Genomic DNA, 11,668 nt, shown 5'->3' on the forward strand with positions numbered 1-11,668 from the left:
TACGAATAACCTCTAGTTATAGTGCTATCTGGACTGATCTCTTCCTGAGCTGAGTGTCTCTTATTCCTTTCCGGTATATTAGTAACATCTGAAAGTGTTGGATTGTACCGGTAATTTTTTGCATGATTACTCTGATAGTTATTTGGCACCAGTTTGTCTATAAGTTATAAGGTTTGAAATAATTAGTTTACTATATAATATAAAAATAAAAATAATTATAAAAATATATTAGATTAATAGACCTGATGGAGTTGATGTTCTTCGTCCCATTTTTGCTATAGAGTCAACTATGGGAGTGGTAGATGAGTGAGTCCTTGTGTTGCAAGTTTGTTTACACTTCCATTTTTCAAAATTGGGCTTACTTCCTGAAAAAGAAAATTAATTGGCTTGGGTATTTTGAAGTACTGATCTTAGTAATAAGAAGATGACTAATAATTTTAATTTTAATTTAAAAAATGACTTTAAGATTTTTTAAAATTACCATTACAAATATTAGAGCGATTCTCTTTGTTACATATGCCTTCATTTGCAAAGGTAGAAGATGGTGTACTATAATCTACACCTAAATCACAAAATAAAAAATATTATTGGATTTAGTTTGTGAAGTAAATATAGTTTATATATTGAATAAATAAAAATGTAAATAAGAAATTCAGATGAACAATACCAGAAGGTGTGTTACTTGTACTTGGAGAAGAAAGTCCGTGAGAATATGGTCGATTTGTAATATCATTAAGAACTCTACCAAAAACAAAATTAATTTTTACTACAGTCCTGGACTTTGGACTTGATTTTCCTTAGATACTTTACGATTTTTTGGGTCACCTTCTTTTACTTCAAGACGATTCAATTCATCATTTTTCCTCTTCTTCATCGTCAACGACTAAGCAAAAGAAAAAACACTGATTGATTGTTTTTTCAGAAGTATCTTCGTAGCACTAATGAGAGAACGTTTAAGGTTCATATATATATATATATATATATATGACAATTCATATGTGAAGACTTTAAAGGTTTGTTTAAAAGGTAAGTATACATATATAAACATATATTTAATTGAAATTCAAATCAAGAAATTTTATTAAAATTGAAAATTACGAAATATTGCTGTAATTAACGGTTCACAATTACAACAACTTATTGAACAACTTATACTAATCAAAAGGAAACTTAAGGATTTGATAAAATTTTGTAATAGACAATCTGGCTGTTACACTGATTCATTTGAATCACTTTCTTCTTCTTGTAACCCGTGATAATCTTCATCATTTGATGTATCATGAAAAGCAAGGCTGCAGAAAAATGGGAAAAAATGTTTAAAAAATATCTATTGTAAAGGAAAACTGCAAAAAATATTGGAATATTATGAACTTACAGAGCGGGATCTGTCGTGAATGGTCTGACTTCGTTTCCAAGTATAAGATGAGAACATCTTAATTGAGACATTAAGCATTTATTACCTAAAGAATTAACTCCTAAAGATTAATACATTTTATTTTACCTTATATGCTTTATAAAAAACTGAAACTAAGATTTATTTATACCGTCAAAGACAGAGCTTCTCCAAAACATAAGCAGACACATGATTGGTTCGCTATTATATGAAGGATAGGCAGTAATTTGTTCTCATTTATAAACAAATTCCAAACATGTATCGCCTACCGCAACACAATTAATCTGTTCTCCACTTCACACAAAAAAGTGATTGCCTTCAATACATATGATTCTTAATAATATTTTCTTAATAATAAAATCAAATTATGTTTGTAAATATTTATTTAGTTTAATTTACTTACTTGATGTCAATCACTGTAAAGGGAACAACTTGTTTATAACTATTGTAACCAGCTTCAAGATCAAGAAAGTACACGGTACGACGTGGTACGACTCGTACCACCATCCCACAAAAATCTACGATAAATTATAAAAAGGAAACAATTAAAATCAGAACTAAAGATGATGAGTAAGATCCTAATATTAAATTTATTAAAATTGTAGAAAATTATAAGTTTCAGATATTTACCAACGCAACAGTTTCTCTCATCCACTGTAGTATTGTCAAGCGTTGCTGCATCTGTTAGATGAAGAAAGTTGCATGGACATCTGGGAGGTATTGAGCTGATGCGAGTTTGATTTGTGATCAATATCTGGAAATGATTGTTACAGTTCCTGAAAGTTTGCTGATTTTCCATAATTTCGAACTTACAAAAAAGAAACCATTGGCCTTTTTCCAACACGTCTACGAAATGATCAAAGTAATCTCGAAATGGGATTTTAGCTTCAATTCTTTTTCCCTGTTGTAAAAATTTTTCACATTAGAAAAAGATTTGACAAAAAGTATATTGAAAACATGCATAACAAAAAAATTTCTAAATGTTTTTACCGAAAATAAAGATATATAAAATACCTTCTCATCAACCACAATCAAACACTTAAAATTAGGTTGTCCAAATATGAGATGATGTGTCCAGAAACAGAGTAACTTGACAACAACACTTATCCGATTACATGTCGGATTAAATTCCTCTATGTATGCTACCATGTTTTTTTTTTGGAATTTTTTTGTTTTTTTTTAAAGGAAGAAGATGAAAGATGAGACGTTCTAAGAGTAGAAAAGATTTGTTTAGGTGTTTAGAAAATTATGAACCTCATTCTCCCTTTATAATGTAGTCGATACTAAAGGTTTAAAAACGTTTTGAAACCTAATTTTCCCTTTTTAAAAATCACTATTAATATATCTTTTGTGTACATTTACTATAAGGAAATTTATGTTTGATGGGAGAGTATCTTAAAGTTCTGTCATTTTTTTATTGGAATGTTCAAATTTTAAAGAATCAAAGCAAAGACTTTGGAAGGCTGTCAATTTTTGTTTTGGACTTGTAAACTGCCATGCATTGGTTCACTTTGTTAGATAATTATCCTAAATTTATTATCAAATTTTCTACTATTTTTTTAAATATTAAGTACATTTTTAAGTTTTCGATTCCATTTCTTAATAAACTTACTAAAATATGATTATAGTTTAGATATAAAATAAAAACAAAAGAATATGTTACAATGCATCGACGACATTATAGAACTCCATGCTTTGGAGTAATTATAATAAACCTGAACATATTATTATATCTGATTAGCAAATAAATAAAAATATTATTATAGTATATATATATAAAATTTAACCATCAGAAAATCATAATATAAAAAACTTAAAACAAAGGAGTTTTTAATTGAACATGACATGGAAAGATGGAAAAAAATACATAAGAAAACCACGATGAGACAAAATGTCTCTTATTTGAGAGAGAACATAAAGCAAAACTACAGACAAACTTGAAAGTCGAGGTCTTCATCATTTACTCCCTTGAAGCTTATGGTTAACAATCAAATTCATCATCACTATCGCTGTTGAAAGAGATCCTGAAAAATAACGTAAAAATATATCATCAAAATAATATATTATAATAATCAGTATATGAAAAATCTAATTATGTATGTAAACACAAAAAAAATTTATATTAAAGGTTTCCTGTTTCTGAAATCTGTTATTTCAGTATATGGAGGATCAAAGTAAATAGTAGACACTCCAGGAACACTCAAAAGTTCGATGTCTTGACCTATTGTGAAAAATAATAATTTTTTAAAATAATGATTACATATTAAAGAGTTCAATTTCATAAAAAGTATAGCTTGTACTTCCGGCAGTAAACTTAGCCCTCCAGAAATGTAGAACGCCTACGATTGGAATAGTATAAAAAGGACTCCAATAACGTTGAAAGTAGTCGGCATGTTCATCATAAGCAGTACAGTGGATGACTTCATGACTACAATGAAAATGGTTAGAATTAGTTGTATCTAGTAAATATGGAAAAAGTTAATTATAAACAAATATTCTTCTATGTATTACTTGAGGTTTTTAAGGGAGAAACGCAAAAGTCGGGCCCTCTCCTCATATTGAACAGCTGATGAATCATCGACATAGATTACTGGTTGGACGTTGATTACACGTCCCATGATATCTAAAAAAAATAACAATGTTTAGGTTATATATCATAGAACTAAAATTAAAGTAAGTTAAAAAAACATAAAAAAAATAGATTCAAATAAATACCTAAGCAGCGATTAGTTGTAGCATAATAACTATCATATAGTGCATCAAAAGACACATAATCAATGAAATGCTTGTTAGAACGTGGTTCAGTGTCTTCCACATTGGTACCTTCCCTAAACATGATCCGATATTAACCTTCAGTTATATGGATAGGTCTCGTGCAGTTTATGACGTCAAAAGCAGAAAAAACTTTCCATGCATCTTTTTGGATGTCAGACTTGAATGTTTCAATAAGATGATTTGGTATAGTTACTACCAATTTGGTCCCCTGGAAATTGAGAAGAAAAAAACAAAGTTATATATATATATAATTATCTCTAAATCAGTGATAAAAAACTTACAAAGACATCACATACAACCAACTCGAGAGAGTCATCCCCATCATCTCGTTTACGCCACATCCTTAGAACCTTCACACAAATGGTCCAATATCCATCATTGCACGGATATAAGTTGGTTAATCTGCTAAAATTAGCCATATTTTAGAAGGGAAGATATTGTGGCTGCACAGAATTGAATTGTGTTGAAATAAGTTGTTTAGGTTAATGAAAAAGTGAAACTCAATGGTTTGTTTTTATAGATAAATTTTAATTTTTGGATTTTTTTAAATTTATTTATAAAATCACTGAGTTGTCAAATCTGCATGGTTTTTATGTCAATAAATCTACAAAAATCGAAGTGTTTATATTCAGAGGAATTACATATATACATTGTACATATCGCCATTTTTGTAAAGTAATGGAAAGTAAAGCTTTTGTATTAAAATTTGGTTGATACGATTGAGATGATTCAACTAATTCGGTACAAATAATATATTTAGTTGGATAGACATATAAATTGTATAGGAAGATAAAATTTGAATTTAGTAGTTACGGTACGAGGAATCTTACACTTCGTGGTTTTTCTTACAATATTATTTGGTATAATTATGACCTATATTTTTGGAATTTTAAAATTGGAGCAGATTCCCTAAGATATAGTTGTACGACAATTACAGATTCTCTAATTAATATAATTTGATAATATAAACAGTTATATTATTGGAAGTGTTAGATTTGTTTTTAAAATAATAGTCTAGTTACAGATAAGGACAAATCAAAAAGTGAAAAAGAAATAAATTGATTCTCTTTGGTTTTACATTTATAAAAATGAGAAATATTAGGATATTAGTTGAATATTGATTGACTTGTCAAATCAATCTTATTAAAGTTATAAAGAAAAAATAAAAAACTGAATTAAGAGATTTGTGATGTGTCAAAAAGTATTGAAAAGTTGCTGTGATACAGTTCTAATTTCTTGGTGCTAAAAATTATAACTATTTTTTTTTTCGCCAATTTTTGGTGCTAAACATTTTGCATGTGACTCAATTTTTTTTAATATTGTGATGTGTGAAACTGTTTGTGAAGTTTTTAAAAGCAATGACATGACAATTCAGTAGGAACCCAGATGTTACTTTGTTCGTATATGTGTGATTCAAATAGAGTTCTCATCAATTGTATTACATGCAAAAATCTATATTCATGTTTTGAATAAAAGATATAGTATAATACCGTTCTTGCAACTTTAGTCAATAATCAAATCCTAAAAAAATTAAGAGACGTTAAGTTTTTTAACACAAGCATGTTACAGAAACATTCATGTTTTCGTGTTTAAAGAATCATATTTTAGTAAATTTTTTTTATAAATTGGATAGAAGATAGGAAAGATGTAAACAATTATACAAAACATTCAGAGAGTCAATAATACTATGTAATTAAAGTATTAATTTTATTGAATAATAAACTCATAAAAAATGAAAACCATAAACCAAAACCAATGTTGAAATTGAAAAGTCTAAAAGTGGATAGATAGTAAAAATCAGTAGAAAATTAACTTAACAAATTGTTAAGTTCCTTAGAAACACCAGCAACAGTAGCATCTTCCAATTCTGCAAACTTAGAGCAATGTTTTTTTGAGGTAGATGATTGGTCATCTCCTTCGGCCACGTTTGATGAACCTTTTTTTGAATGATGGAGTGGAAGAAGTTGAAGCATCCACATCTGATGTCTCACTTCCATCAGTAATCATTAAAGAACCCTACAATGTAATAATCATTAACATCCAATATGAAACCTAATATGAATCTTCTCCAGACAAATTATATAAACAATAAAAATATTAATACCTGACCACCAGACAACATTGAAGAGGGATCTATATAAGTATCCGAAGGGACAATCTCAAAATCAGAATTCAATCCTTTAGAGCACAATGCAGCGACGTTGTAAGTGATGGAGCTCCCCCTAATATTTTTCAACTCGATAGAAAGGAGAAACTCGAATGTTTTCCCTTCTAAAGCTTTAACTTCGGGAGGGATAGATTCAGGATCCTCCAGCTATTATAGATATAAGTAAAGTGATTGTTTATAATGCAATTGTTTAAGGAAGTCAAACTATCGTATAGAAAATTATAAAGAAATATACTACAATAAAGATGCTGGTATACCAAGTCATATCTATTGTTAAGGAGTTCTGAAGATTGCATTCCAATCATATCCGCAGCGAAGCTGTCAAACACCATACATTTTGCTTCTCCAGTTTTGTCTTTGATTTTAAGATAAATCCAGAACCTAAAAATAGTTTTATTTTGAAATTTTAAAATTATTATTATCATAAAAGTATATAACGAACTTATTTATTATCGGAATAGAAAATACGTATAAGTAACTTACTTGGGAGAGACGTTTTTACATACTGACAGCAAACCTCACAATAGAACTTTGGTGTTGGTTTATGCTTTTCATCTTCCAACTTAATGCCTTGCTCGACGATGGTCTTTTTGTTGCATTTCTTACACGCAATGTAGACCCAAGAATAGTCTCTATCGACTTCCATTACTGTACATGTAATGCGACACATCCCCTACATGTAAAGTTTAATAAGTGATTTAAATTTCCTAAATTTATAACAATACAATGGAGAATAGACTGTTTGGCGAGAATATACCTCAAATGCATGAATGACTTCTTCGATAGTTTTAACAAGGTATTCTTCTACTTCTTCCTTTTTAGGTTTTTCCCAAAACATTTTCTTTTGCAATGAATCCATGATCGTCAATTGCAAACCATCACTGGAAAGCCTAAGATTCAAGTAGAACGTTATTGTATTTGATGATGAAAAATAACTATATATATGATCCATTTGAAGAAAGAAACTCACAGTTTTCTTAGATCTTCAGCTTCAGTAATTTCTGGATTGATTATAACTTGAGAACAGTCCCAGTGATTTTGAACACTACAAGCATCTATATTAATTATCATTCAAACTAAGTTAATAAAATATTTTAGAATGTTAATATGTAGTATAATGGAAAAATACTTACCGCTGTACTGATTTACTTTAGCAAACCTTATTAAGCAGAAAACAATACCATCGGTAGACTCGTGGCAAGCTTTACTAATTATTTGGGAGCAGGTACCCCAAAGAGTACACAAAACACGTGTATCCCTGTGAGATTAGTAATATTTAAAAATGAGTAGATGGTGGTTTGCTATATTTGTTAGGTAGCCAAAAAATGAAAAACATATATTTTAAAACGTACTCAGAATTTCTCATGTGGAAGTCGATTTTTGTAGTTGGTTTGTTTGTTGTAGTTATTTCTTTGATTTCACCACAATCGACAACTTGACCAAAGAAATCTGAGATAAAACATATTGGATAGATTAGAACAACAAAATAGGATATATCATTCTTAAATGTAATATAATAAACGTACCGAATAACAAAGTTTCATTTTGCTTCCCAGCGAGGACAACATCATAAGATGCAAATGAAAGTAACATATCATCATATATGTTATCAGAAGGGTTAACACTTGTTCTGGATGTGAAGACAATCTTCCATTTCAATTCAGATAGCTTAACTGATCCATAAGTAGGAGATAAATTAAAAGTTGAAATTAGGTTCCAATTTCCTTGTTGGAGTTTTCGCTGAAAGTTTATTATTTGATACCTTTTCACCGTAGCTGTTATCTTATCACCCTACAAAATATTTATTTAAAAAAAAATAGAAGTAGTATAATTATATGAATAATATAAGAAAATAAAGAATAATTACTAACCGCAGAATCTACTAAAAACATTTCAATGGTTTCTCCAACTTTAACGTTGTATTGCCTCCACAGATGCACAATCTTGACATCTATAAGCCAGTTAGTGCGATAAGGCCTAAGAGATTTTAGAAGAGAAATGGGGAGAGGTGAGGCTAACATTTTGGCTTTTTGTGTGTTTGTTGTTTGTGTATTAACATTTTGACCCGACTATTTATAATAATGTTCAAAATAATGCAACGAACATTTAAAACGATAATTACGGTGATTTTAAAGAGATTTTCATAAATCTCTCGACTAACAGAGTCTAAGGTATATTCTATAACCATATTCGGTTACGATAATTTGATAAATTTATTCCGATAATTTTAGAGAAGAGGGATATATATGGATACAACAATATTTTTAGTCTTTATTGGTTTAGATACGTAACAAATATGGTTACTGAGATATCGAACTTCCATATATTTACAGCTTAATTAGTGGATCAGTAGTTAACATTTACGGTATATTTAAAAATGGGAATCAATTTAGCGTATCTGTATTTTTTTTAAGATGTTGGGCATGATCCATTTGTTGGCTTCGTACGAAAAAAATAAAATAGACGGTTAGGATGTTTATTTATTGAACGGTGAGGATGAAAGTATAAGATACGGAATAATATATACGGATCCATTTTAGATGGGCCACATGATCCATCAAAAAATTTAAGTATCATAATTTGGGTATTTAATTGTTGTCTAGAAACTTTAAAATTGTGTCTGGATCTAATTTTGAAGATATTTTTTGATTAGGGTTTCTTTGGCCTTTTTGGAAATTTTTGAACAAGTAAATTAAACGTTTTAAATATAATTCTTCAATCAAACAAACAAAAACACGACTTCAAATAAAAATTATTTCTTATTCAATCTCTCAAATCCTTTTCTTAAATCTGTCAAATCATACAATGTTTACAGTTATACAATTAGTCGAAGCAATTCGGTGGGTTTATGGAGTCTCAAATGTTTCAATCGGATTGATTCAGTTTCGACCAATTTGTTTTCCTTGTTGAATTAATCAATTGAATTGGGTTGGTAAGTTGATTTTTATTCTGGGTTGCTTCTAATTATATAGTTTCGATTTTTATTCCAGTATTTTGTTTATGATTATGCTCTGCGATGACTCCTCATTATTTGTATACGTAGCTATAAAAACTGATTATATGCACAAAAAATAAAAGTTTTTTTTTTATAATTTATTATAACTTGAACATGATAATGATAAGGAAACAGAGGAATAGGGAAAAAAATTGAAACGAACAGAAAATATCAAAAAACTAAAACACCAATACTTCAATATTGTATTAATCCTCTTGCCAAACATGCTTCCTTGTATGATGGATAAACAACTACATCATAAGTCCGTAATTCTTCGTCACTTTTTGGTCCTGTAAAAAAACGGAAAAGAAGTTTAAGGGATAAATTTCTATTAAACTTACTTGAAATAGAAGTAGTTCTTCGACTGTTGACGGTTCTCTTCCTCCTTTGGAAGCATTTTCCTGTAGGATCCCAAATGTAAAACGCAAGTAGCTCCTCGAAAGTGAGTTGTCTTGCAACGTCACAATTAAGGTTTAGATCGAACCAAGACTTTAGTATACGATCTTCGAAAACTTTTCCCGTTTCCGGTTTAGTCATATTGAGATTAAATTGGTAATTTGATATTTTTTTCTTCTAAATACGACGTTTGTGCTGAATGAGTTAAGTATGAAGTAAGCTAATTATATAGGTGGTGACATTTAGGGTTATTAGATGATTTAAAACGATAATTACAGTGATTTTAAAAATATTTGCATAAATCTCTCGACTAACATAGTCTAAGGTATATTTCATAACCATATTCGGTAACCATAATTTGTTATATTTATTCCGATAATTTTACAGAAGAAGTAATTTAGCGTATCTTTTGTTTTTAATATGGGCCGCATGATCCATTTGTTGGCTTCGTACAAAAAAAACAAAATAAACGGTTAGGATGTTTTTTTCTTGAACGGTGAGGATGAAAGTTTAAGATCCGGAATAATATAAACGGGTCAGAAAGATCCGCGTCTTTATCCGTTTACAGGGGCCTGGAAATTTCCTTTGTACCCTTTTAAAAAATCGAAAATTTGTACATAATTCCAATGGCATTGTATTGTAAATTTTTACAAAACTAAGGTTTCTTTCGGACAATGTTTTACTATTAGTAGTAGGGATAAGAATTTTGACTTTCGCTTATACATTATGAGGAATTGAACTTTTGAGTGCATGAGCTTTAGGTGGACAAGGGTAAGTGCAAATACACTGTCCAACATTACTCCCTTTGTCACATAAACCACCGGCGTTTGGCCCAAACACTGACTTGCACGATTGAGAACAGTCTTTTACGTCTCTCTTGCACATCCCAATGAATGTAAGGCATCCCATATTCTTTTCAACTGTATCCAACAAGACATAATTCATATATAAATAACAACATAAGTAGATAATTATAATCAGAATATTAAGAAAACGAAATATGAATTTTGTTTTTAATAAATGTTGTATACCTAACACAAACATAACAAGGAATATGATAGGTAGAAGAAGTGAATATGACTTTGCCATGCTTTTGTATATCTTCTTGACTATTGAGATACTAATATATATACTCTTTGGTTATACCACAAGAAATGTGAATTTAGTTATTATAGTATGCACAAGTTTCAGAAATAAGTCGTATAAATGTACGATACTAATTAAAATGATACTGAGTGCAATCTCATCACCAGTATCTTTCAAGTATTTATTTTATATTCGGTCAATATGTCAGTATTGTATCTAGTCAATCTTAGTATATACGTCTAGTATTATACATTGTAGTTTTTTGGTAAATATTTCAATATTTTAGTAACTTTTTTATAGTCATCCTAACTTTTATTCATAAAAGATTCGTTTGAACATATCTTTACAAATATTCGTATTCAAAAGATAGGTCTTATAGAAACAAAATCAACGTTTTGATCAATTTCGTCTAATATCTTTGGTATTTATGGAAATCCATTTATGGCTTATTCAAAAGTTTGACTTCAAATGTCTAAATGACATAGCATTTATTACAGAGATCAATTTCTATCTCGTTCAGAAGTTTATTTTCAAAACGTTTGTAAATATTAATAATGAGGCATAACATTAAGCATTCTATATACAGTAGACCAAACTAATGTAACATTTTCTCATCACTTTCTTCTTCACCTTTACTACGTCGCCAACAGAATTACTCCAATCCCCGAGCCAACCGTTACTCTCCACCGGTTCAACTTTCTTCCACCGGTATTCACCTCCATCGATGACGTCACCATTCTACTACCACCAACGTCAATCCGTCATGATTATCGCTTCGAGCTTTTGTCTTCATCACGAGGGTGTAATGCCTTTGTATTGTCCTTTTACTACAGTAAAACTTGCTCACTAAACGTTG

This window comes from Camelina sativa, chromosome 11 (assembly GCF_030686135.1).
Source record: "Camelina sativa cultivar CO46 ecotype springtype chromosome 11, ASM3068613v1".
Taxonomy (NCBI): domain Eukaryota; kingdom Viridiplantae; phylum Streptophyta; class Magnoliopsida; order Brassicales; family Brassicaceae; genus Camelina; species Camelina sativa.